Source organism: Aotus nancymaae, unplaced genomic scaffold, assembly GCF_030222135.1.
Source record: "Aotus nancymaae isolate 86718 unplaced genomic scaffold, 86718_ANA_hifiasm-v0.15.2.pri h1tg000030l, whole genome shotgun sequence".
Classification (NCBI taxonomy): domain Eukaryota; kingdom Metazoa; phylum Chordata; class Mammalia; order Primates; family Aotidae; genus Aotus; species Aotus nancymaae.
In genome coordinates, this window is record NW_026988443.1 from 7,211,202 (window position 1) to 7,234,290 (window position 23,089).

Below are 23,089 nucleotides of genomic sequence, written 5' to 3' on the forward strand. Positions count from 1 at the left end.
TTCCTATTCTGATTTAACAACATTAACATTTTTAAAAGAAAAAAAAAAACTTTCTTAGGACCTTGTAAACAAAATTAAAACTCAAATGAAAGACCAAGACGTAATGTATTTAATCACTAAGGAGTTAGTATTAATGAAAATTCTACAAATTAAAAAGAAAATGAGAAACAACTGAAAATCAACATTTGCAAATAACATAAACAGGAAATGCTATGAAAGAGAAATATGAGTGACTAATAAACTTTCAAAAATGTTCTCTATTATTCATTACTAATTGGGAAAACACAAATGAAATAATACAATACTATTTTTTTAAGTTAGCAAAAATTAAAGATTGATATTATCCAGAGCTAGAAGGATGGGAAAATGAGCCCTGTATATATTGTTGCAGGTTATAAATTGGTAGAATCTCTTTGTAGGATTTAGCAGACTTTGTCAAAAATTTGAATTATATATATTCTGATCCAAAACACTCTACCTTGCCTAAATACTTTTATAAACCTTCTCTTTCTTTCTCTCTACCCCGACTGTTTCTCACACACACACGTACACATATACACACACGTTATGTATATGTATATATGTATGTCTACATGTAGGCATGAATACATATGCATTCACAAGTTAATTCAGCATTAGTATAATAAGAAAAATCTGAAGGCACACTAAATGTCTCCAGTGAGACCAAATTTTCACATACTGACACAAAGAATATCCACAATATGTTATTGAAGGGAGAAAAGAAAGTTGCAGAAAAATAGACATAGCATCATATGTATATCATAGTATGATATGTATGCTATGTAAAACATTGCCATGCCCTGGCTCCACTAAAGACTATAATGTTAAAACGAGATAGTAGGTGTTTATGTGCTTTGTAAACTGTGAAGTGCTATAAATGTTATTCAGGTAAGGCACATCCAAACTATACTTTCAAAACTTTAAAAATATATTCATTTATTTAAAAGCTCTATGGCGTTCATTTAGGATCCACAATTGGTTTTCCCAAGAAGATGAAGAAATTATGTAACAGGAGTCTTTGCAAACTGATTTTGGGTGCATTGAAATGCAAAGAAAAAAAAATTGCTCTAACTAGACAGATCTAATTTTTCCTCAGGGGAGAGGATCAATCAGCAAAGACAACATTTTGCTTTTCTCTCTCAGCCCCTCTCTTCCCTGAACAAATGCTTAATCTGAATAACAAACTAATAAAAAATAATGTGGAATCTGGGGCATGATTATGGCCACGAAAGACGCTGATGATCACTTCATGTGATCAGAGAAAAACCTAAAATAGAGCACTCTTCAATTACCATAATTTCTACTGTCATTGCAATTTCTGTACATAAAAGCATTTGGTCTGAAGCACAACAAATTTATCTGTAAATTACACAATAAAGGATGGAGAATACACTTCCCTTTATAAGAACAAATAGAATCAGTCATTTATAGGGACATCTTCATCTCAGTCGACGTGTGAATGCAACAAAATCCAGACTCCATTGTTGTATAAAGTTCTGAAGCTTGTCACCCAACCCCACACCCACCCTCTCCCAAGTTTAATTAAACCAGTATCACACTGAGACTGGAAGGGAAACACAATGATACAACAACAAACAAACATTAATCATGATCATTACATACATTTTATTACATGAAATAAATAATACTGTGGAGCTTTCACCAGCCGATAAAGCTCTTCCTCTTGGATAACATCCTAAGGCAATTGAGGGGTAAAATAATACTAATAATGATAATAATAATTAGTATGAAAAGAAAAAAAGGGCTTATCACCACATGAAGCAGAAAATGTATCCTCCTTCACTTATATTAATCTCATATTTCCTCATTTCTTCTGTTTAGGTTCTAGTAAAGATTTCTTTTCATCGAGATAAATGAAAAATTGTTTCTTATTTGTAGCCAGACTTTGGTGTACATAATTCAACTCTTATTGACCCAGGCAAGAAGAAATATGGAAGATTCTGTTAATATTCAATCCACACTTATGGGATTCCACCAGGAAATAGGAGAGGGGGTTTTGAACACTCAGACTACACAGGAACCAAAATGAAAGGATGAGAAAAAGGAGTTTGGTAAGACTGAAGACAATGGTTTTTGTCCTTCTGGAGAAAAGGCCAGACCACCAGTCTCCCTGTGTTCATTTTGTTCATTTTCTGAACTAACTGAGGTTCTCTCTGGTTTGTCTCTGAATCAGGAATGAGCACCCTCTTATGTTTTTCTTTCCAGAAAGAGGGCCTCCTGGCATTCTTTAGTATAAGGACCATGTTGAGAATTGCCACTAAGCATAGAACATGGCTGCCCAGCCCTACTGTCTCATCTCCATGTGGGGACAGCAAGAAATAGGTCCTCTCCTACTGAGATGCCAGTAAGGGCCACTTCACCAGCTAGATGTGAATCCCATGCTGCAGCCTCACTAATTGTCCAAACTTGATATGTTTTTCTTATGTGCTGCCATGATAACATCTTAGGGAGTCTCCTTTACCCAACAAAGACACCCTATCTGCCCTAGCAGGCCCCATGATATAGAAACAGATATATAATTCACAGATAGCTTGTGTTCCTTCTCAAAGACTCCTGGACATATAATTGCTCAGAAGGGTAATAGAAGATTCCACTTTAGTCCTATCCGGGAATTCCAGAGAAATGCCTCAGCCTATTTTGAAGAAAGAAGGGATGATTACATGAGGATCTACTTTTCACTCCTTTTGAAAAGTTTTATCTGTCCCACAACCTAACTCCTGTTTGGGCTTGAACGAACCTGACGTTTAATGGCTTACAGTTCAGGAGGGGGCCCGGCCTCTAGGTTCAAAATGGCACCGCTGAGTTACAGTCATGAATAGGTGGCCCTCTGGTCCTGGCACTGTGGCCTCTTGCATGATGTTTTCAGAGCTTGTTGGTTTGGCTCCCAACCCAGTTAGGAACCAGGAGAAGCAGATTGACATAGGGCGCTGTCCTTCCTCAGGACAAGCTATCTCTCCCTCCGAGGTGGAGTCCTTGGTGAAAGTGCTTGGGATTCACTGAACGTGGAGTGTGATCAGGGCTTCCTTCTCCTGGCCTCTCACACATTTGGCCCTCTCTCCTGAAGATTAATCAGAACGGGGTCAGTTATGAGGAGGCCATTAGGGTTCTTGCCCTTCCCTGCCCCAGACACTTTTGGGCGAATAACAAGGGAAGGAATAGGTGAGTGGACCCCTCCACAACCTCCTCCCTACCCCGGTCTTTCAGGGAACATCTCCTGCCCTCTGCCAATGAATTTCTAGGGCTGCCTCCATCATAAATACTCTGATTAAAATGTAAATTTAGCCAACCTATCAGCTTCCCATTAAGGGGACTCTTTAAAAACGCCGTTAATCAGCTGAAGGATATGTAGTGAAATACCACTCATCAATTGTAACTGCTTATGACAGTTAACAAAGCTTTATATTTGCCCCAAACATGTGCTGATCTATCCATTATGCCAAGGTTCACTCTCACGCTAATTGTACATTTTCTTCTCTAATGCATTTTTTGCTGTTATCTCATAGGCTAATGAAAGCCAGGAAATCAATAAATATAAATTATACATGCAAAGAAGGACTGCTGCGAACATAAAGTTTCTAATTAATTGCACTTGATTAATTTATATCCTTTAATTATCTTGCTAAGCCACAAACAACATAAATATCTTTGCAATCTGGTTATTGCTATGTCAGTCATAAAAAAGCAGACACAGTAAATCTATGAAATCTAGCAAACTGCATTGCCAGAAAACATGGAATGGCATAACCCATAAATATTATCGGACTTACTCGAGACACCTATGAATAATTTCAGTGTGACAAATTAACACTAAATATGTTGTATGGTTATTTGATGAATGTTATAGTGATGTGATAAGTTTAAATGGTGCATATGGAATAAGCAAAAATGTGGATTTTACCATTGGACTTATAAAAATCTGTTCAAGATGGGGAGGAGTGGAATGGGTAAGGACCCACATGCAGCTAAACTATGTAGTTTTGCAAGTGGAAGTATTCTTTGCTGGCCAAGTTGAAAAACAAATTGTTAATTGTGTTGTTTCTTGGTTTCCCTTAGATAAGCTCTATCAACGAAGAATAATCCATTTCTTCTGCAAAGGCAAAAATGAAATGCGTATTTGAAGCAGAAATTTAAATCCAGGAACCGAACACCAGGTTGGAAAGAAAGATAGATGTTGCATGCTGCCATTGTCTTAAAAGATGCAACTTTTACATGGAAAGTGGTTTCTTTTCACCCACAGCCCCCCTCTTTTAATTTTATCTGACTCTGCTAAGCCAGCCATCTGTCACTGATCTGAAATCTAATCCTCTCTGTCCACCAAGCTTGCTCTTTGTCCTAGGCCACAGCATATTACCAAGCATCTACATCTACAACTTTCATAAATGTGTAAAAAGAAACTGTATCTGTCCTCCGCTACATTCAGACAAAGACCATCTGTCAGCAATTGCAGCCATTCTTTAAAAAAGAAAGCATCCAAAGGGATTTGCCCTTTACCAAGTAAAGCCACTTAACCCTTCCAATAAGATTAACTGCTATTTGTTTCCATTAAATAAAAATGACCATACTAATATACATTTAATAGTTCTGTAACAGTTGCAGAAAGATCAGCTCTCATGTGGATATCTTTTGTAGATAAAACATACATGCATATAAATAAAGGAATTATGACAGCAATTAGATAACCTATGAGGCAGAGGGATGTTTTTACTTCCTTCCTCCAGTCTGGAGCTATGAAAGAGAAGCCGACATAAAATATAGAAGCCAGAAAGTATCATACTCTCCCGTTCTTCATTTTTACAGTAAATAGCACTCTAGCTATAACAAATGGCTGAATACACACAATTATTAAGATTCAGAGGCTGTCCTGTGACTTCTGCCCTCTTATCACTGTACATTCTTGTAGACAGTTTTATAGCTTTTAGGCTACCCATTTCTAAAGTCTATATATGTGTGGTATATAAATATACCCTCACTGTGTATCACTGTAATTATGGGAAATTTGTTGGCGGATGGGGAAGAAATGCTGTTTAGTGATGCTAATATAGAACTACAGTTAACATTTTGGGAGTTTTGTCTCCTATTTTCCTCTTAAAGATCGCCAAGCTTTAGCATTTCAGAAGCAAAATAAATAATGCATTTGTTTCAATGGAAAAAACCCAGGCAAAAATTTCAAACATTTATCTATTCTCTAGACGTTTATGGACAGATTACTTCAGAGATTTTAATGTCACATAGTCAAACTAGTAATACTCAAACTAGGAAGGCCAAGGGCTGCCCACAGGGTAGCTGAAGTGTACATTTCAACTCCAACTTCATTTGCACCAGATTCTGTAGCCATCATGATACCTTCGAGCGCCCAGGACTTTGTTTTTTCACTTAGAAACATGATGAGTTGACCGGAGCAGGTATTTTGTAGGTAACTGGGGTAGGGTGGGCACACGCACCAGTGGACATGAAACAGGACACAGAGAAGACGCTTCCTGCCCTGGTCTGGAATTCCTCAACTGCCAGTCTTTGCTGAGGATCAAGACACATTTGTTTCTGGAAGGTGCTGGGGGATTAGAAACAGGGAGAGGGAAACTACCAGGCAGATGAAATGACTTTGTTTCTTTCTCCCCCCTTGAGCTTCTAGGTTTTCTCCCTTAAAACATTTTACGAAGTTGTGACTACTCAGTTTCAAGGGAAAATCCAATCAAAAGATTCCCCAACCCAAACATATACACCTGGCATTTGGCGAGCGACGCCTGCTTTTCTCCTCTCTTTGAGCAAGACCGTATCTCCCCATGGCCCTTTTGCTTTCCCCAAATGCTCAGGTGGATGCTGCAGCCCCGCCCCCTCCCCAGCCTACTCTCAGCTTGTGTGAGACCTCTGCAGTGAGAGTTGAGCTCCTCAGCCCCAGGGCTTCCCTTCCCCTGTGGGCCTCAGCTCTAGGACCCAGACTTTCAGCTTCATACCCAGCAGGTAGCTAGCCTGCCTGCTGCGCCTGGTGTCTCAGGAGGGAAGTATTCTGTGTTGCGTTCGATGTGGGTGTCGCTGTCACTAAGGAGACTGGTAAATCTCCCAGTGCTGAAATCAGATTGGTGAGGGAGATCTGCTCTTGAGGCAACTGACCTGCCTCCGGGCTTCTATCTCCAAGGTAATGAAAAAGCCAAGCCGGGAAGGCAGGCTGGTGACAAGTATGGCCCCCGTGCATTCCTCGGGCTGATGGTAGGAGAGACACCAATGCGTCCAGCAGGGAGGAAGTATGTATCTCCCACTGGAGTTCACTAGATTTGTCATTTTCGATTTAATTCACCTAGGTAGCAAGCCGACTCACTAGGTTTGACTGCAATTACCTTATCTTTCCTATTTTTAGTGACAGGACCAGATTATTTTAAGTGCATTTTATAGAAAACCCTTCTTTACTGAAGTATAAAGACTGTAATAAAGACAATACAATGTTTTGAAACTGTTTTAAATCCTTCACTCAGCGTTGCTTCTACAGATTTAACATGTAGGGGTTCTAATCTTACCGCTACTAATTAGAGCTTTAGTGTAATTGTGCCAACAGGGTGCTTGGCATAATAATTACTATTGAGAGATTCTGGTGGCGCGGTAGCATGCCTACATAATGCAGATATGTCTAGGATTACAGTGCAGTCACCTTTGTATGTTGACTCAAGTTGGATTTTAACCAAGTAAGGGGTTATTTTGCCTTTATAATAAAGCTTAAAAGGCATATACATATGTATGATTTAGGTATCCATTTTTCCTCTTTGAGCCTTTTGAATATTAATTAGCAGGAACCCCAGAAGGCAACAGGGACACATTTTGTTTCAGATATCTCACAATTTGGGGCAATTCACTCTGTGAGTGGGATTGTCCAGGCCTGTGTGGCAAAGAGTCTAATGCAATGGTGCACTGCTCCTAGATCATTCCCAGGGTGAGGGTGGAATCCTGCCTTGTTGTGACAAGCAGGATAAGGAAATGGGGACTCTCAGGCCGGCCAGGAGCTGGAATTGTGCAGGATATGTTTCTTGTTTCCAAGAGGAATCTATAAAAACAGTTTCTCAGTAACTCTCTAGCACTTACATCTTAGAAAATGTCAGGCAAGTTTGGGGAAATCTAAATCTACCCCAGACTAGGTAGTTTTGATGATCATTATCCCCATTCTCGGTTGTTTTCTACAAAGGGGAGGTCCAAAAAGACCTGTCCAGGTGGTTCACATGGGGGGTGTGCAGATGTGTGTGTGCATATGGGAGACACACGATCATGTATACTAGTCCTTCTTCACCTGGGAAAGACCTCAGCATTGGGCAGGTGCCCTTGTGGCTTCCTCCAGATTTATCCAGGCCACTAGCAAGGGCCATGTTGGTTGGTTTCACTTTGAGTCACGTCAGCTCTAGGGAGGCTCCGTGCCCAGTGTGGGGGCTTCCTGCCACTGACGTGCTGGGCACAGAAGTGGCAGAAACTCCATGGACTGGTACTGGTACATTGTAACGCACACACACCGGCCTGCTGTTTTGTATGTGTGTATTTTTTTTTTTGTGGTTTTAATTTTTGGCATACGTGAAAGAGTTTCTACAAAACTGACTTCACAGAGCAATAAGTCACCTAAGACAGTGTCACCAGCCATTTAAAGTGCACTACCGAGGTTTTTTAATGTAATAAATACATTCGAAAGGTAGTGTATCATGGCCCAGAGCCTGGACCGTAGCTCCGCTTAGCTCCAACAGCCTTGTTTTTACTGCCCCTTAGTGCCTCACTTTTAAAGTGGCAGGAAACTAATTTCTGATTACAAATCCATGGGTTAGGATGTCACCTCCGGACAGTGAATTTAGCTGTAAATCCAAGGAGTCACTCAGGAGCCCAGGAAATTGGGGGTCAAGACAGAAAGGCAATTGCTTTATACAATGAAAATGGAAATACATTTGTGAATACCGCTCTTTAGAACTCTGTCTCTGGGGAAGGCCCAGGTAGCGCCAGCCTGCCACTCAGTCCCTCCTAACAGGCCCAGGACCAAGCAGCGTGGATTTTCCAATTGCATCCAATGTGGCTGCAAAATTTCATGCTGCTGTCGAGGCAACAGCCTTTCCCCAGGCTGAGGACCGAGTGGGATCTCTTTCTCTCTGGACTGCGCCTCACCTTGGCCACATCATGTTAACCAAAACTATCTATGCTCCTGTCATGTAAGATACCTTTTGATGAGGCTCCTTTTTTCTTTAAGCTTTTAAGATAATCTTAGAGAAATCATCAAGCTATAAAAAGAAATCAATGAAAACAGAAAAGGTTCCCATCACCCCGAAAAAAATCCATAACTTTTGCATTTTAATAGAGACGCTACAGGACCAGACCCGTCATTTTCTTTCTGATGTGTTCCTTTGATTTCCTGCGCATCTCACAGGGCTCTTGACTTTCTTGAGAAAGGGATTATTGAATTGTGTGTCTCCCTCAGATGTACTTGATCACTCAAGTATCTGTACTTAAGAATGTTAGAGTCTGTTCAGCTGTTGCCTCTTTGAGAGCTCATCGGGGCTTGTCATCTTAATATTAATTGGGTTTTGTGCAGGAATCTCAAGTCCCACATTGAGTGGCTTTCAAGAGAGAAGATTATGCCCAAAGCCAGATACAAAGACAAACATATTTAGCACAACAATTATGATAATTGCAGAAACATTCTGTTATGAAATAAGCAAATCTGATTAAGAGCCCTTCTACATTAACAAATATTAATCTGATGTCTTCAGTCTAACCTGGTTTGAACATAAGAGGCTTCTTATGGTTTTATGTATTAACAGATTTGTAGAAGCTGAACATATAAAGCCTAATAGTATGAGACAGCCTAGCCAGGGTAGTAAAAAGATCTTTGCTGAATGTAATCCACTTAAATTTAAAATAGACACAGATAGGATCATAAACCTCAAATCAAAATTAAAACACACCCTGCCAATAAGACTTTTTGTATAATTCCAACCACATGGCAATTCAGAAACATATCATGGAAAGCATTATTAGTGGTCTTTTCTGTTAAAAAAAAAAAAAAGAGGTCAATATCTTTATGGTAAGCCATCACAATGAAATGGACAGTCACTTGAAACTTTCCAGACGTTCTTGATACCCACACAACCTGGTTGGATACTGGAAGCAGTAATATGCTTGCCAAGCCAGAGAGTTAATTTTATTTGTAATTTTCAACTGCTTTCAGTTTAATTGCACAATTTCCTTAATTATTAAAGTTCATTCTGCATACTTAAGTTCATTAGCCATTGTCAAATGGGCAAATTACTTTGCAATTTTAATATTTGTCGGACAAAGCTGTGTTAATAGATTCACCTCTCCAAACGCAGTTTTCCGATTTTGCTACAGTATCCATCAATAATAGTAACCCTCCAAATCAGGAGGCAGAAACAGTATCTTTTTTTCTTCCTTTACGGATATCTCTTAGATACTAGTGATTTTAACTACACAGGTAGGCTTTTTTGTTTGTTTACTTGGGAAGGAGGAAATTTGGGAGAGCAGCAGTACTAATGATAGGCTTAGAGTCTTGTATAAATACCTATGAAAAAGCATATATGATGGTGAAATTTCTTAATATGTGTATGCAATTTGCATAGGTTCGATATAATATATTGTATGACTGTAATATAAACATATAAAAATACAACGTGGACTTGTGAATAATCAAAAAACCAAATTTCAGTCAGGTTTAAGCTATAAAAGTTTTGAGTCATTATGCTACATTATACTATATATATACACAGATGTGTATATTTCTGTAAGTACTTATCTAGGTATATTTTAATTTTTCCACAGTGATACATTCCATGGCATATGTGACTGCTGGCATCAGAAAGGCAACCTCTCTCTGTCTCTTTCTTCTTCTCTCTCTCTCTGTCTCTCTCACACACACACACACAAACACACACACACTCAACATGGGGCTATTTAATGCGTGTACCTGTAGACTACATTTAAATACACATCCATGCTCTTCTAACAAAAATGCCAGTTTCTATTTGTTTGCCCCCTTGCAGTTTTGACACACCTTTGCCTCCATTATCTCATTCGACTCATAATACACACTTGTTTCCTCCTGTAGATGCCGTTTACCACCGCGTCTTCCAGGGAAAGTGATTCCTGAAATGTATGGGTACCTCTAATACAAAACAAATGCAGCCCGATCTGCTGCTGTATGTGTCCTTGTGCACTCAGACTCACTCCAAAATGTCTGGGTGCAGATAGGTCCAGACCTGGAGGACAGAATCCTTGCCAGCATGGCTTATCTCCCCAGTAATTAGGCTTGTGTTTCTGCTTTATTAACTCCAATACAACAGCACCCTGCCCTCTGTCACCAGGGGGACTAATAGATGATAGTCGCTCTGATTTGGAAACCATACAAATTAAATGAGGAAGTGAGAGGAAGTGAAGTTAAGGCAAATTGTGTCAAGATAAGGCGGTCAGTCATTTACATAGGAGTTTTTCAAATGTTAAGCAGGGAGCTTAACTTTTGATTTTTACATCTGCAGATGCAAAACTGCTAAAATAAATAAGCCCAGTTTCCTTGCTGTGTTTGTTAAACCTCAACAATATGTGAATTCCTGAATGATGTTAGGAGTAATTGATTGTGGATGTTTATAACCAGGGTAATTTTCTTCTCCTGAAGTCCCCACATTTCATTGCTTTCCCTGAGAAAGATTTTCTTCCATTAAACGTGGGTGTGAATCCATGCGCTCATTTTCCCAGGAGCATTTCAACAGGTCTCTATCTTCATCACCTAAAGGGCAGATTTGCTTTCACATTTTTAAAACTCATGTCCAACCTCTTTAGGAAAAACAATCAAACATCTTCTGGAAGATTAAAATTACCCAAGGAAAGAAAATAAAATTGAATGATGGAGAGAAAAGAAAAAAAGGCCGTCCAGCAAAGCTGATTGCCATCAGTCAGCTGCGGGAGCTGTAACAATTTGTTTAGCAATATGATTTAACAAGAAGCATTAGCTCCGGGTATGTAGCTGCCGGGTTTTGAGAAAGCTGATGAGATGTGATTATCTCCATGCAGAAATATCAGGGTGGTTAAAAGATAATTTGAAATGAGGTTAAAAATGAAGCGACACTAAGCTTCTCTCACTTGTGTCAAAACAATCGTATCTTTTCTTTTCTTTTCTTTTTTTCTCCCTTCACTTTGATGACATTTGCTCATATTGGAGGTGGAGATATTCTTCACAGCAAACTGTAATCCTTGACTAATTTTAAATTTAATGTGGTTCTGTTTGAAAGACAGCTCTAAATTTTGATCCAAAATCAACTTCTGGATATTACAGATAGAATTTGCAGTGTTTGTAATATTTGGTGAGCCTTAAACATTACTGTTTTTCACAGAACTAAAGTTTCATTTCACTTTGTTAACTATATTCACGGTATAAACAGCATACGTTGACATGATAAATGACATTTGGTTAGAAAATATCTTAAACTTTGCTTAAAAAAATGAAAACAAGTGAAAGAAAAACAGAATCAAATGTTAAAAAACCATATGTTAGTAAATGAATACACTCCTTCATATTATTTAATGACCTTAAATGTAATTACTGCTCCAAATGAGTAAGTTTCAAAGCCTGAGAATATTTCTTACTTTGAAAAAATGTATTTTAGTGTTAGATATATATGTTCATCATCTAAGAAAAATCTGCATAGGAGTATTTACAAAATTACTTTATTTTGTAAAGTAAAATAAAGTAATTTTGTAACATAGGTGAGGAAAGTTACTTTGTAACATAGGTGAGGAAAGTTAAATATTGTCTCTGTGTACATTAAGAGAAACAAGAATTGAGTCGCTTGCTGAAAACTTTTAAATAGTTCAAGACAAGATTTCAGATCTTGTTCTTTTGTGTAAAAGATGTTTGGGCCATTCTGTCAGTTTTAAAAGTTTAATGAACATTTAAGTAAAAGAAGCCCAAAGTCACCCTGTACACACACAACAGAACAGCTGTGTACTCACTCTTCGGGGCTATGACTCACAGATCAATTTGAGCAATAAATGCTTGGAAATTCTAAAACGCGACATTCACCTCCATGTGGAAGGAGAGTCCTCAACTTTCCCTTCCATCCCTGCTTTATCAATCAGTTGTGAATCAATTCTGCAGTGACTAATCGCCCCCAAAACCCCCTGCTCCGGCATCTCCCCTGGTCTGCAGTGCTGGAGATGTTTACGCTGATGCGAGGAGATGACAATTAGTCATATTTATCCGTGCTGGGTCCATTTAATCCCCAGTGTTTTTACTCATGTCAAATCCATTATCCCAAACAAAGCTTCATACATCTTGTCGGAGATGCACACAGACTTGCCTTGTTTACTTTGAGAAGACGGATTTTATGGCAACATTAAATACATACTGAACCCTAACTAATGGAGCCACTTGGCATGGTGAAGCAATTGCACTGGAAATTCCCATCACCCTTAACCCATTGTTGTTTAACCGGGTTCTGAAAACCCAGACTTCTGGCTGTGCCTTGGATATTCCGCACAGATCCTAAATCTTCTCCACGATTCTACATCTATGATCATTGCACCTTCTTGTTTCCAGCAATCACATAATGCAACCCCTTTCCCCCCAGTAGCCAGAGACACTTCCCCCCGCCCCCGAATACCTGGAATCTCCTCCTGCCCGCTCTCATGCGTAATTTTTGAGCCTAGCAAAGGAACACCCCCTCCCCGCTTTGTTTATTTAGAAAGACAAAATCTTAGGTGCTCTATTTACTTACATTTCTCAGCACTCCTTTGTCTTCCAAACCATTTTAGCTCTTAATATGGAAGTTTTATGAGTTATTTTATCAGAAAATGCAGACCTTTGCTAGTTGACATGAACACTTAGGATGAGGCTGAGTGCTTGGAAACCCCTGATTTCACCAGGAAAAAAAAAAAAAAAAAGTAATATGTGGCATATGTTAACATCTAGGCCTGAAAACACAGCCAGTAAGAGAGTGGCGCAGACTAAAGGAAATCACTACTTAATTCCACAAACATTTGTTTCAGTCCAGGAATGGCACTAGAAACTTTGAGCCGTCTGTCTCCTTCCCAGCGCCGGCCGGGCACACTAGGGTCCATAACGTGCGGCACAGCGCCATCTGCTGGCAGTCCTGGCCCGGCCGCCCCACCAGCCCGCCGCCGGGGATGGCTCTGAAATCCACACGTGCTGGTGCCTCCACCTTCGGCCCCCAGGGCTTCTGGCTGCTGGGGAGTTCTGACTGTACTAAAAAAAGAGAGAAGGAGATTGTGCCGGAGAGAAAAAACAGTGCTGGAGAAACCGTTTCCAAAGGCTTATTTAACATGTAAACGGAGGAAGATTAATATCTCTGGAACAGTCCCCAAACGTCTTGCCAAGGGCACAGGTTTTCAGCTTTAAAGGTGAAGTCGAGTTTATTTGCATGTAAAGCAAAGAGTTGTTTCTCCTCTTTTCTTTCTCTCTGTTAAACATCGTACCCTAACCATATCCTCTTTACACTCTGGCTCTGTGTGCTTCTTTATGGAGGGGAGGTCGAGTTAATGGCAGCTGTCTGGGTGTCCAGGTTAATTCGTTTCCTGGCGGCCTGCGGTGGTGGTGAGGGGGATTCAGAAGTGCTTTTGGAGACACTAAGGCTCTGTTTGCCCATCCATTCCAGGAATCAGTGGAGGGACAGCCTCTCTCAAAGGCAGAATCTGAGGATTGTGGAAATGCAATCAACACACTTATGCATGCGTCCACACTGCTTTGAATGGGATCTCAGACTCCAGGGAACTCATCTCTGATAAATTGCAAAAGACCCAAACTAAATGGACCAAAGAAGCAGTCATTATGCTTAAGGGAGGAACGTCACTGTAACAAAGAATAAAGTGTTATCTGCAATTATTTTTTAAGGTTGTGCTGGAAATCTCAGTATTTTCATCCCACTTCTAACTATGCTAACTGACTGCAACACTGCCTTCCAGCATCCTCTCCTCTCTCTATCTTGCTCTATCGTCCCGCTCCTACTCAGTCCCGTAACAAACAGGTTGGGGTGGGTGCTGTCCATCTCCACATCACTTGGGGAGAAAGGGGAGGCTGGATCCATTCCTGGTTTCCACCTAAGGATGGTTTGTTTAGGCCAGTCTTGTGGGGATTCTCTGATTCTGGGTGCCTCGTGGCTCACAACAGGGATTAATTGCATTTGTCTTTGTTTATGGAAGCGACAAGAGATATCTTTCTTCACTAGGCTTTTTCTTAGGGCACTCAGCACAGCACTGCCTGCCACTGAGACGGTTCAGGGGACAGAGCTCCCTGGACCCGCAAAGAGGTCTGGCTCTCTGGACAGCCATGGGAGGGGCCTAGGCCATCAGGAAAAGGTGTTGTTTTCTCCATGGCTGCCTCTCAGCCTAAAGGAACTTTTCTAAAACAGTGGTCCTCTAATGCCATGAGCTGTCCTTTTGCAGACTAGCAATCAGCTGCTGAGTGCTTTCAGGGGATTGCTCCTCTCTCTCTCTCTCTCTCTTTCTCTCTCTTTCCCCTTCATACACTTTTAGAAGCAAAGACAGTCAGAATCATGAATTATAGAATTTGAGGCCTAGGGTTGCCAGATAAATTACAGAACACCCAGTTACATTTGAATTTCAGAAAAAGAAGGATAGTGGTTTGATTTTCGTAAAGTACGTCCCAGATATTACACGAGGCATGAATTGTTTATCTGATATCCAAATGTAACTGGATGCCTCTGTGTTCTTTCTGTTTTGGTTTTTCTTCCCTCCCTTCCTTCTCCCTTCCTTCTTTCTTTCCTTCCTTCCTTTTTTTTTCCTTCTCAACCTGGCAACTTATTAGAGACCCTCTTGTACAAATCTTTAGTCAGGAAACCAAAATTGATAGAGGCAAAGTAATTTGCCCAGTTACACAGCTGGTTGGAGGCAGAACTAAGGTCAGAAATCAGGTCTAGAAATTTAGTTTAGGTTCTCTTGATTAACCACACTGTCTTTGCTTCCTCCAGGATAGCCAATTGGGAGCTGAGATACCACATAAGCTCATGTCATAAAACCAGTTCTTCATATAATCAGAGTGATTCACACGTGCTTCAAAGAACCATAAAGTAACATACCACTCATCTGGAAATGCCCCTAGTTTATAATTTGTGAGGTTTCCTGGCAAAGTGAATCTTTACCTAGAGACCCTTTTCTCACTGCAGAGTCCCACAGCTTCCTTTTCCATGACCATTGTTCATGATCGTTTTTAAGGACTATTCTACCAAGTGATTTCACACTCTTAAGCACACATTTAGATACAAGCAAAGAGTGTGACAATTAGCCTTCTCTTCCCATTAAAGCAAAAGTTCTAAAGCCATTTCATCTTATCTGGATGAAAAGATTAATCTTAAAATATTCTAATATGTATCATTTCGAAGACTTACATTAGTTACATATCTTGAGACTGTCCAAGATTGGTGGCAAAACTGTTATTCCGTATTGTGGCCAATCTCAGGGCAAAAATGTGTCTTTGTATTTTGGCTATGCTGTAACCAAGTGTCCTTGTTCATGTCTCCTGTGATGTCTGAGCCTCACTTCCATTATTTTTAAAAAGAGGGGTTAGTTCCTTGTTAAGTCCTGAAATCCGTTTTGGTTCTAAAACACTAGGTTTCTAACAATCAGACATTCACTCTGTCAACCTCATCTATTTTGTAAGTTCCAACTGGAATTCAGCAGCAAGAATTGCATCTAAGTCTTTTGTAAGTATCCAGTGTGCCCAGGATGGTGCCACACGCTGCCTGTGAGCCCCAGAGCAATCTGGTCATCAAAACCAAATTATAAAACCTCACACCAAGGAAGGAAAGAAAGGATGTTAATGAAACTAGCTGTAATGCAAAGAAAGGTCAGCTTCAGCTGCAAGCACTGAAATGAAACCGTATAATTGCAAGTGGCAGAAAGGGCTCCAGGTGAGACGGGGACTGTGTTTACACTGTGCCCTTCCTTTCTGCCAGTCTTACAGTCTGAGCAGCTCTTTCTGGACCAGTGAAACAAGAAGTAACATTCTGAAGATTTGAACCTTCTAGAATTAGCTCCAAGTGCCCCAGCCTAACAACATACCTCCATAAGCATTTAGCAGGCTCATTATTACTGGCGAGGGAGGGCTGCAGTCACGGGCAACAGGAAGAAGGAATGTTCTGGCAAATGATAGCAAAATCTTCTTTTGCCTGGGAACTCTCTCTTTCCCACTTGGACTTTGGATTTTTACAATGAATGTAAAAGAGCAGTAAATGAGGCCAGGTAGAGATAGAAAAGTGAGGTGTCCCTCTTTTCCTTTCTTTTTCTTCCTCTTTTGACTTTTTTTTAACCTTAAAATTGTTCCTGCAGAGAAACCATTCAAGGGGGAGACTCAACCCAGAGCCAAGATGCTGGAGAAGCACAGGCTGCCTTTGCTGGTGGCCTCAAGCCAGGAGAAGCTTTTGTGCCTCTTGGGTGTGGTGCCCACCAAGGAGACCAGACGCCTGTTCACGGTAATGGCAGGACTGAGCCTCCCAAAGACTAATGAATGAATTCTTTCAAAAATATAAAACCCTCATGTACTCTTTTCATGAATGGAACCAGTTTAAGAACCTTGCTCTGAAATGCTATGCAAATTGTTTTTATTGAAATATTTTCTTGTGGCTCTACTCCATCTTTGGGACATACCTGGGGGTTTCTCTCTCGAGTACACGCTACAGTTTTGCAAACTCCTTTTCTAGGATGGAGATGTACTCTCAGGACTCTATTGGCCAAATCTAGACATAACCAAAATCCCAGGCCCAGCATGCTGAGGAGGGTGTTGACTATTCAATGATGAAAGAATTAAGATCTATCTTGAGGAAAAGGTAGTGACTTCGCAGCTTGATCAGGCAAACACTTAGGGCTGTGTCCGTTTCTTACAGATTAGAAAATTCCCACATTTGTTGCTAATAGCTAATACTTATGAGGGCTTACTATGTGCAAAGCATCTTTTGTCCAATCCTCATTGACAAGTACTGTAATCGCCATTTTATGGATGAGTGAACTAAGGCTTAGAAAGGTTTAGAAACTTGAGTAACATCACATTGCTATTAACTAGTAGAGGCAGAACTAGAAACTGTCTCATTGACTCTTTAATAGTCAACCTTCTCAATGGCTTTTGACAATAACAGGTAACTTTTCAAGGTTGTGGTCAGCTACGATTGCATCACTGCATTCCAGCCTGGATGATGGAACGAGACATCATCTCTAAAAAGTAATAATAATAATAATAATAGGTAACTGTAATTGAGCACCTACTAAGTGCCAGGCACTATTGTGAGCACTTTATGCATATTATTGCGATAAACCTTCACAATTACCTTGTGAGACAAGTACTGTTAAGCCCATTTTATGGATGAGGAATGTGAAGGACAGAGATTAAGCAAAGAGCTGGTGACTTTAGTTACTCACCCATATTGGCCCTCTGGGTCAATGGAGGCTGTTGGCCTCCCGTCATCCAATGTACAATAAAGCCTCATGCAAAACGCAAAAGAAAAATGAATTAGAAAACAACAAACATATGGCAAAACCTACCTCTTCTCTTCCCACATCCCAACTGGACAGCTGCATGCACCTTCTTTAGTCGTTTTTAAATTTCCCAACCGAGTTTCTCTTCTACTCTTCTTCTTTATATAAAAATAAGACTTGGGATGGGAGGCAATGTATGCCTCTAGTACCCATGTTTCTCCTGTTCCTCGTGGCCATAGAGAATGAAGTCAGTTCTCTAACAATTGCACAGTCTCTCTGGCTCTTTTCTTCTCTCCTTCTGCCCTCTCTCTCTTTACAAACACACAAACACACACACACACACACTTCCCTCCTTTGATTTCAAAATTCTTAAATGCAGTTTCTATTAATAGAACTTTCTGCTGATTCATTAGCTAAGTACCAGCACACCAGTTTAGGATAGAGATGCTCTGAGACCATCTATTGCTGTGAGACTGGGGTCTGGGCTCCTAGACCAGGCACTAACCCACAGGCTGGCCAGCCCAGTAGCTGCCTGATGAGAGCGCAACTCTAAGGAAGCCAGCAGGTTTATTTCTCTCAGTAAATCTATTCTGATTAATGTAAACACTGTATAATTCTCCACCTGTAGGTGCTGTAATCAAGGTGCATGGGGACCACAATCAGCACAGTGACAGGCAGAGGGAAAATTATTGACCTCCCACGGATTTTTTAAGTCAGCACATTTAGTACTGTGAAAATCACCAAGTCATTAACAGAGGGATATTTTTTTAAAAATTCAAATGAAAGAGGTCTACTCCTATTACATTTATTTGTTTGATAGCCTCCTTTTCCCCTTTTTTTAAGGACTTAAGTTGAAAATTCTCCCCCACTCCATCAGAGCCTCCGCAGACTAAGGGGCACCAGCCTTGGTAGGTGGTAAAAGTTTTCCGTCCCAGATTTGGAGGAGCAAATGGTTTCTCTACAGGAGACTGCCACCCAAGCCCAACGTGGAGGGTCCTAGCACAAGGCCACCAAAAAAGCATCCTTCTCTTGTGTTTATAGAGCCAGGTTGACCATCAGTGTGCCTTACTGGGCTCCCATGTTGCCTAAGAGCTCACACCTTGGGGCCAAACTAAGCTCCATGGACGCCTATGTGGGAGGGAGGTTGATAGCTGTAGTTGGTGGCTCTGCTTTCTGTCTTCGGCATGGTAGGTGTCAGCATTGCAGCCCTAGGAGGTAGACAGGCCCCTTGCCTCTCCCTGTCATTGGATAGGTTTTGTTTCAGCTCACAGCCTGCTTGCCGAAGTCAATACTCAAGCAGTCAAAACAGCCAGCTTGATATTTTTTGATTGAACAGGCTCCTTAATTTAACCAGGGACCTAAATTGTGGAGAAGTCTGAGATCTTAGCTGCTAAAATGGTTAGGAGAGAAATGGACAGAATATCCTACCTTCAAGATGCAATTCCAAAGACATCATCATTTAAACACATCTTGGGTTTCACAGATGTGTCAAAGAATGTGTATCTATGTAGCACTCTATCTGTCTATTTGCAACTTAATCTTTAAAGTCAATAAGATCAATTATACACAGATAGACAAGCAGTTGCTTAACATAGCTACTCATCATCTGAAAAGAAATGAATCCTATTTGAGAGCTAAGCCAAACTGACATTTTCTACATTACAGACCATGGACTTTTCATTCATTCATTCATTCATTTTACAAACACTATTGAGAGTACAAGATCTGCATTGCTTGGAGCTAGGAGACAAGAAATTCAAAAATGAATAAACTTAAGCTCCTGTTACAAAATGATTAGACACAGCATATGGAGAAGACCATATTGCTGATCAGGAGGCTCTCTGGGAAAAATCCACACACCCCATTCATTACTCTGAAGAACTCTGGTCAACATTTAGTTTTTACAGAGGCAAGGCCCCTCTTCTAACAAAGAACACCATTTTAATGGAAAGAAAGAGCCTGTGTCACCTGATTGTGTGCTAATGGCACCCCCTAGACTGATGATATTGACCAACTGGCTTTTAGATCTTGCAACAACAGGAGATTCACCTGTTCCTGTGCTCTCTTTCCTCTATATGAGTCAGGCCACTTCTCTAACAACCAATGGACTATATTCCTTTTACAAAAATTGTTGAAATGAGTGCTACCTTCCTGCCACATCTATTTGCTTCTACTTCCTGCTTTTTCACCTCTAAGTGATTTGCTTTTCTTTCACTTTCTTCTCCTAGCACACACAATCTTTTCTTTTCTCTCACTCTCTCTTTTTTTTTGAGACAAGGTTTTCCTCTGTCACCTAGGCTGGAGTGCAGTGGCGTGATTACGGCTCACTGAAGCCTTGACCTTCCTAGGCTCAGGTGATCCTCTCACTTCAGCTTCCCAAGTAGCTGAGACCACAGGTGCCTTCCACAATGCTGGGCTAATTTTTGTATTTTTTGTAGGGGTGGGGGTCTCATTAGGTTGTCCAGGCTTGTCTCAAAGCCCTGGGTTCAAACAATCCTCCTACCTTGTCCTCCCAAATTGCTGGGATTAGAGGGTTCAGCCACCTCGCTTGGCCCACTATAACAATCTGTAGGTTCAGCCATTTCCCACTTCTCCTGGCCCCACTCTAAGTCCCCCAGAGCAGTAACCTGGTTCACAGACATATTTTGGGTTTCATGCACTCTCAAACTTCCTTCATCCTCTGATGTTCGACTCTGTCCCAGATGTGAGGATTGCATGGTAATATAGTAAAATTCTATTAATGTGTTGGCTTCTGGGATGTGAGGGGCTAGGACCTCCTGAGTTCTAAGCCCTAGCCCAAAGTTGGCCACGGTGCTCATTTTCAAAGGCAATCACAAGATGAATATCAAAGAATGTGCACAATGCACATTGGGAAACCTGTCAGAACATTGTTGGGAAAATAAAGTGAATCAATAGAATGTCAAGAGATTCAAATGGAAAAAATATTGAATATTCATTTTCTCAGTTTCACAGGGGTAGGGATTTACTAGGACCAAGGCAGCTGGTGGGATTTTCGGCTTTCCTTGGAATGGTTCAAATAATTTTTGTGCTGCGCATTGGATTAGTATTCAATTAACTCCTTTAAAATTATAATGTGCAACTTCAACAAACTTATTAACGAGTCTACAGCACAATTAGAGCAGTTAATAGCCACCAGGTACAACAAATGAATCTTGTATTTCTATAAACAGAGAACATCTGAAACAAATTCAGCCATGGTGTTTCCTATTTGCATATCTATTCTACTTTCAAAGCCAGAGATACCTGTAAACACCAGAGACAAATTACAGAAGGGTCCTTTCCTCCCATATATTTATCAAAGAAAATCTGATGTCAAAACCTTGTAGAGATTGTTTCTTTTTAATGTGGCCGGTCCCAATCCTGGAAATCTGATAGGTTAACACAACCAGCTGTTAGTGGAGAAACCTAATGGGTGCAGTTTGTTACTTGAGTTGCAAACCCATCGCTGTGGTTGCCAAAATGTTTTCAACATAATCTCTCTCTTGTTCCCGCATAGGCAGTTTCAATTTAAGAAAACAAAAGATGATCCTGTGAACACTGTATCAGACATGATTACTGGACTGAAAAAAGGATCACTTGATGGACATGTCTGGCATTTTGTTCAGGTACATTTCACACAGTCAGACACTCACCCTCACCCAGAGAAGCAGAGCAAACGGAAACATCCATAGTAGGGCTGGAAATTCCAGGAGAGGACCAAGAAGCCATCTGTCCTCTTGTTGAATGTAAAAAACGATTTGAAAAAGAATGCATCAGACTTACATTATGATGATAGGATCAAGAATGTAACCTTTTGGACATTTCTGAGTTTTCTTAAACTGGATAAATAAAATGCAATGTAAGAGCTTTTAGCATTTGGTTTAATGCTAACCCATATCTCTTGGCTGAAGAATTTTGCATTTGAATTGGATTTATTCTAAAATAACTGTGAAAAAATGATTTTAAAACTAAAGGTTGTATTCTCAATCATTTTATTCCCAGCAGTACTATTTATAATTTTTCATAATAGATTTTTGCCACAGGATATAACGATATCATATGTGATGCATCTTTATTTGTGCCTTAGAAGGTTTTCACTCCTTTTACAAATAAGCAAACTTACCCACTCTCTTCTCCACGCACATCCACACAATTATGAAAGTATCATGTTCTGATTTAAATAGATTCACTACTTTTGATAGTTTGTGGAAGAAATCTACATCTCTTTTCCACGAGGCTGTAAAACTTTCTCACCATTCTTAAATAACAGCCAAAATAATAAAATCTAAAAAAAGTACAATTTAATTTTTTTTTAAAGAACTATTTCTTCTCTGGCCTTAGAAGATTAGTTTTCAAAGCAATGGTAAAATCATTGATGTATGTCTTTTCAAGTCAAAAGAAAAAAAAAAAGACTCCTAAATGCCAAACATTTGCTCTTTGGAGCATAGCAAGAAGAAAGGGAGAGGACCAGACGGCCACATCCTAAGAACAGAGTATTGTCCAGGTAGCTGTCGCCCAAAATGGGATCTCTTTCCAGGTCTTTCTGTTAAAGTTTTTCTTTCCTAAGTAAAACTTAATTTTCTTTCACAAATCTTTCCAGTGAGTGTCTGCTACTTCCTCATGCCTTGCTGTAAGAAAGTCCGTAAAAAGGAAGAAATCTAAAGCAAGAACAATTCTATATTCACAGTTTCTCTGACATTAAAAAGTATTCAGGAGAAGAATTTGTTTTGTTTTAATTTAAAGAAACATCTGTCCAATAGGGATGATTCTGAAGAACACCCCCCCTTTGTCCAGAGCCACAGAAAGATAATTTAATTACACTAATCATTACACGCCCCCCCAAATTAGACTACAAATGAATCGTGATTTCTCATGATTTTTTTCACTTCATAAAATAATTTTAGAGTTTAGGAGGAAGAAAAGATGCATAAGAATAATCAAGAATGCTTGGAAAAGAGGAAGAAAAGGGAGAATTTCTCCTCCTGATACAGCAGTGCTGGGAAGGGAAGAATGTGATCCCTTTAAATGATAGGGAAGTGGGGCAGGGAAATGCTGGGTAGAGAGAGGCGTGGTCTCCGGCTAGGGCTCCACACTCACAGACCTAGGTGAAGACAGGCACTCCTACCTTCCACCCAAATGTTGCATTTTCCGACTACGCTCGCCTGCCACGCCCCCATTCTGGGCCCATAAAAACCCAAGACCATAGCGGGCAGATACACCAGCGGCTGGACATCATGAGGAACATGTGGGTAGAAGAAGGTGCAAACAGCTGGTCGCGGAGAGCACACCGGCGGAATGACACAGAGTTTTACCTGAGTAGTCCAGTCAGGCCACCAAAAGGCCCAACTCTAGGGGAAAACCATCTCGCTCCTATTCAACAAAACCTTGCACTTATTCTCCAAGCCCATGTGTGATACGATCCCGGGATAGAGAAAGCCCTCTGTCCTACAGGGAGGGGAGCACCACACACTGGGGTCTGTTGCTGGGGGGGATGTCTATGGGAGGGACAACAGGGGGTGGGGAGGTTGGGGAGGGATAACATGGGGAGAAATGCCAGATATAGGTGACAGGGGGATGGAGGCAG

At 40.5% G+C, this 23,089-nt stretch overlaps 1 long non-coding RNA gene across 1 annotated transcript; it reads left to right on the forward strand.

The window, feature by feature from the left end:
* The first annotated feature begins 13,365 nt into the window (after positions 1–13,365).
* On the forward strand, positions 13,366–22,096 carry LOC105714111 (uncharacterized). Its single transcript, XR_001106743.2, has 3 exons — positions 13,366–13,422; positions 21,023–21,131; positions 21,824–22,096. It is a non-coding gene; the product is annotated as an uncharacterized LOC105714111 (long non-coding RNA).
* Positions 22,097–23,089: the final 993 nt, after the last annotated feature.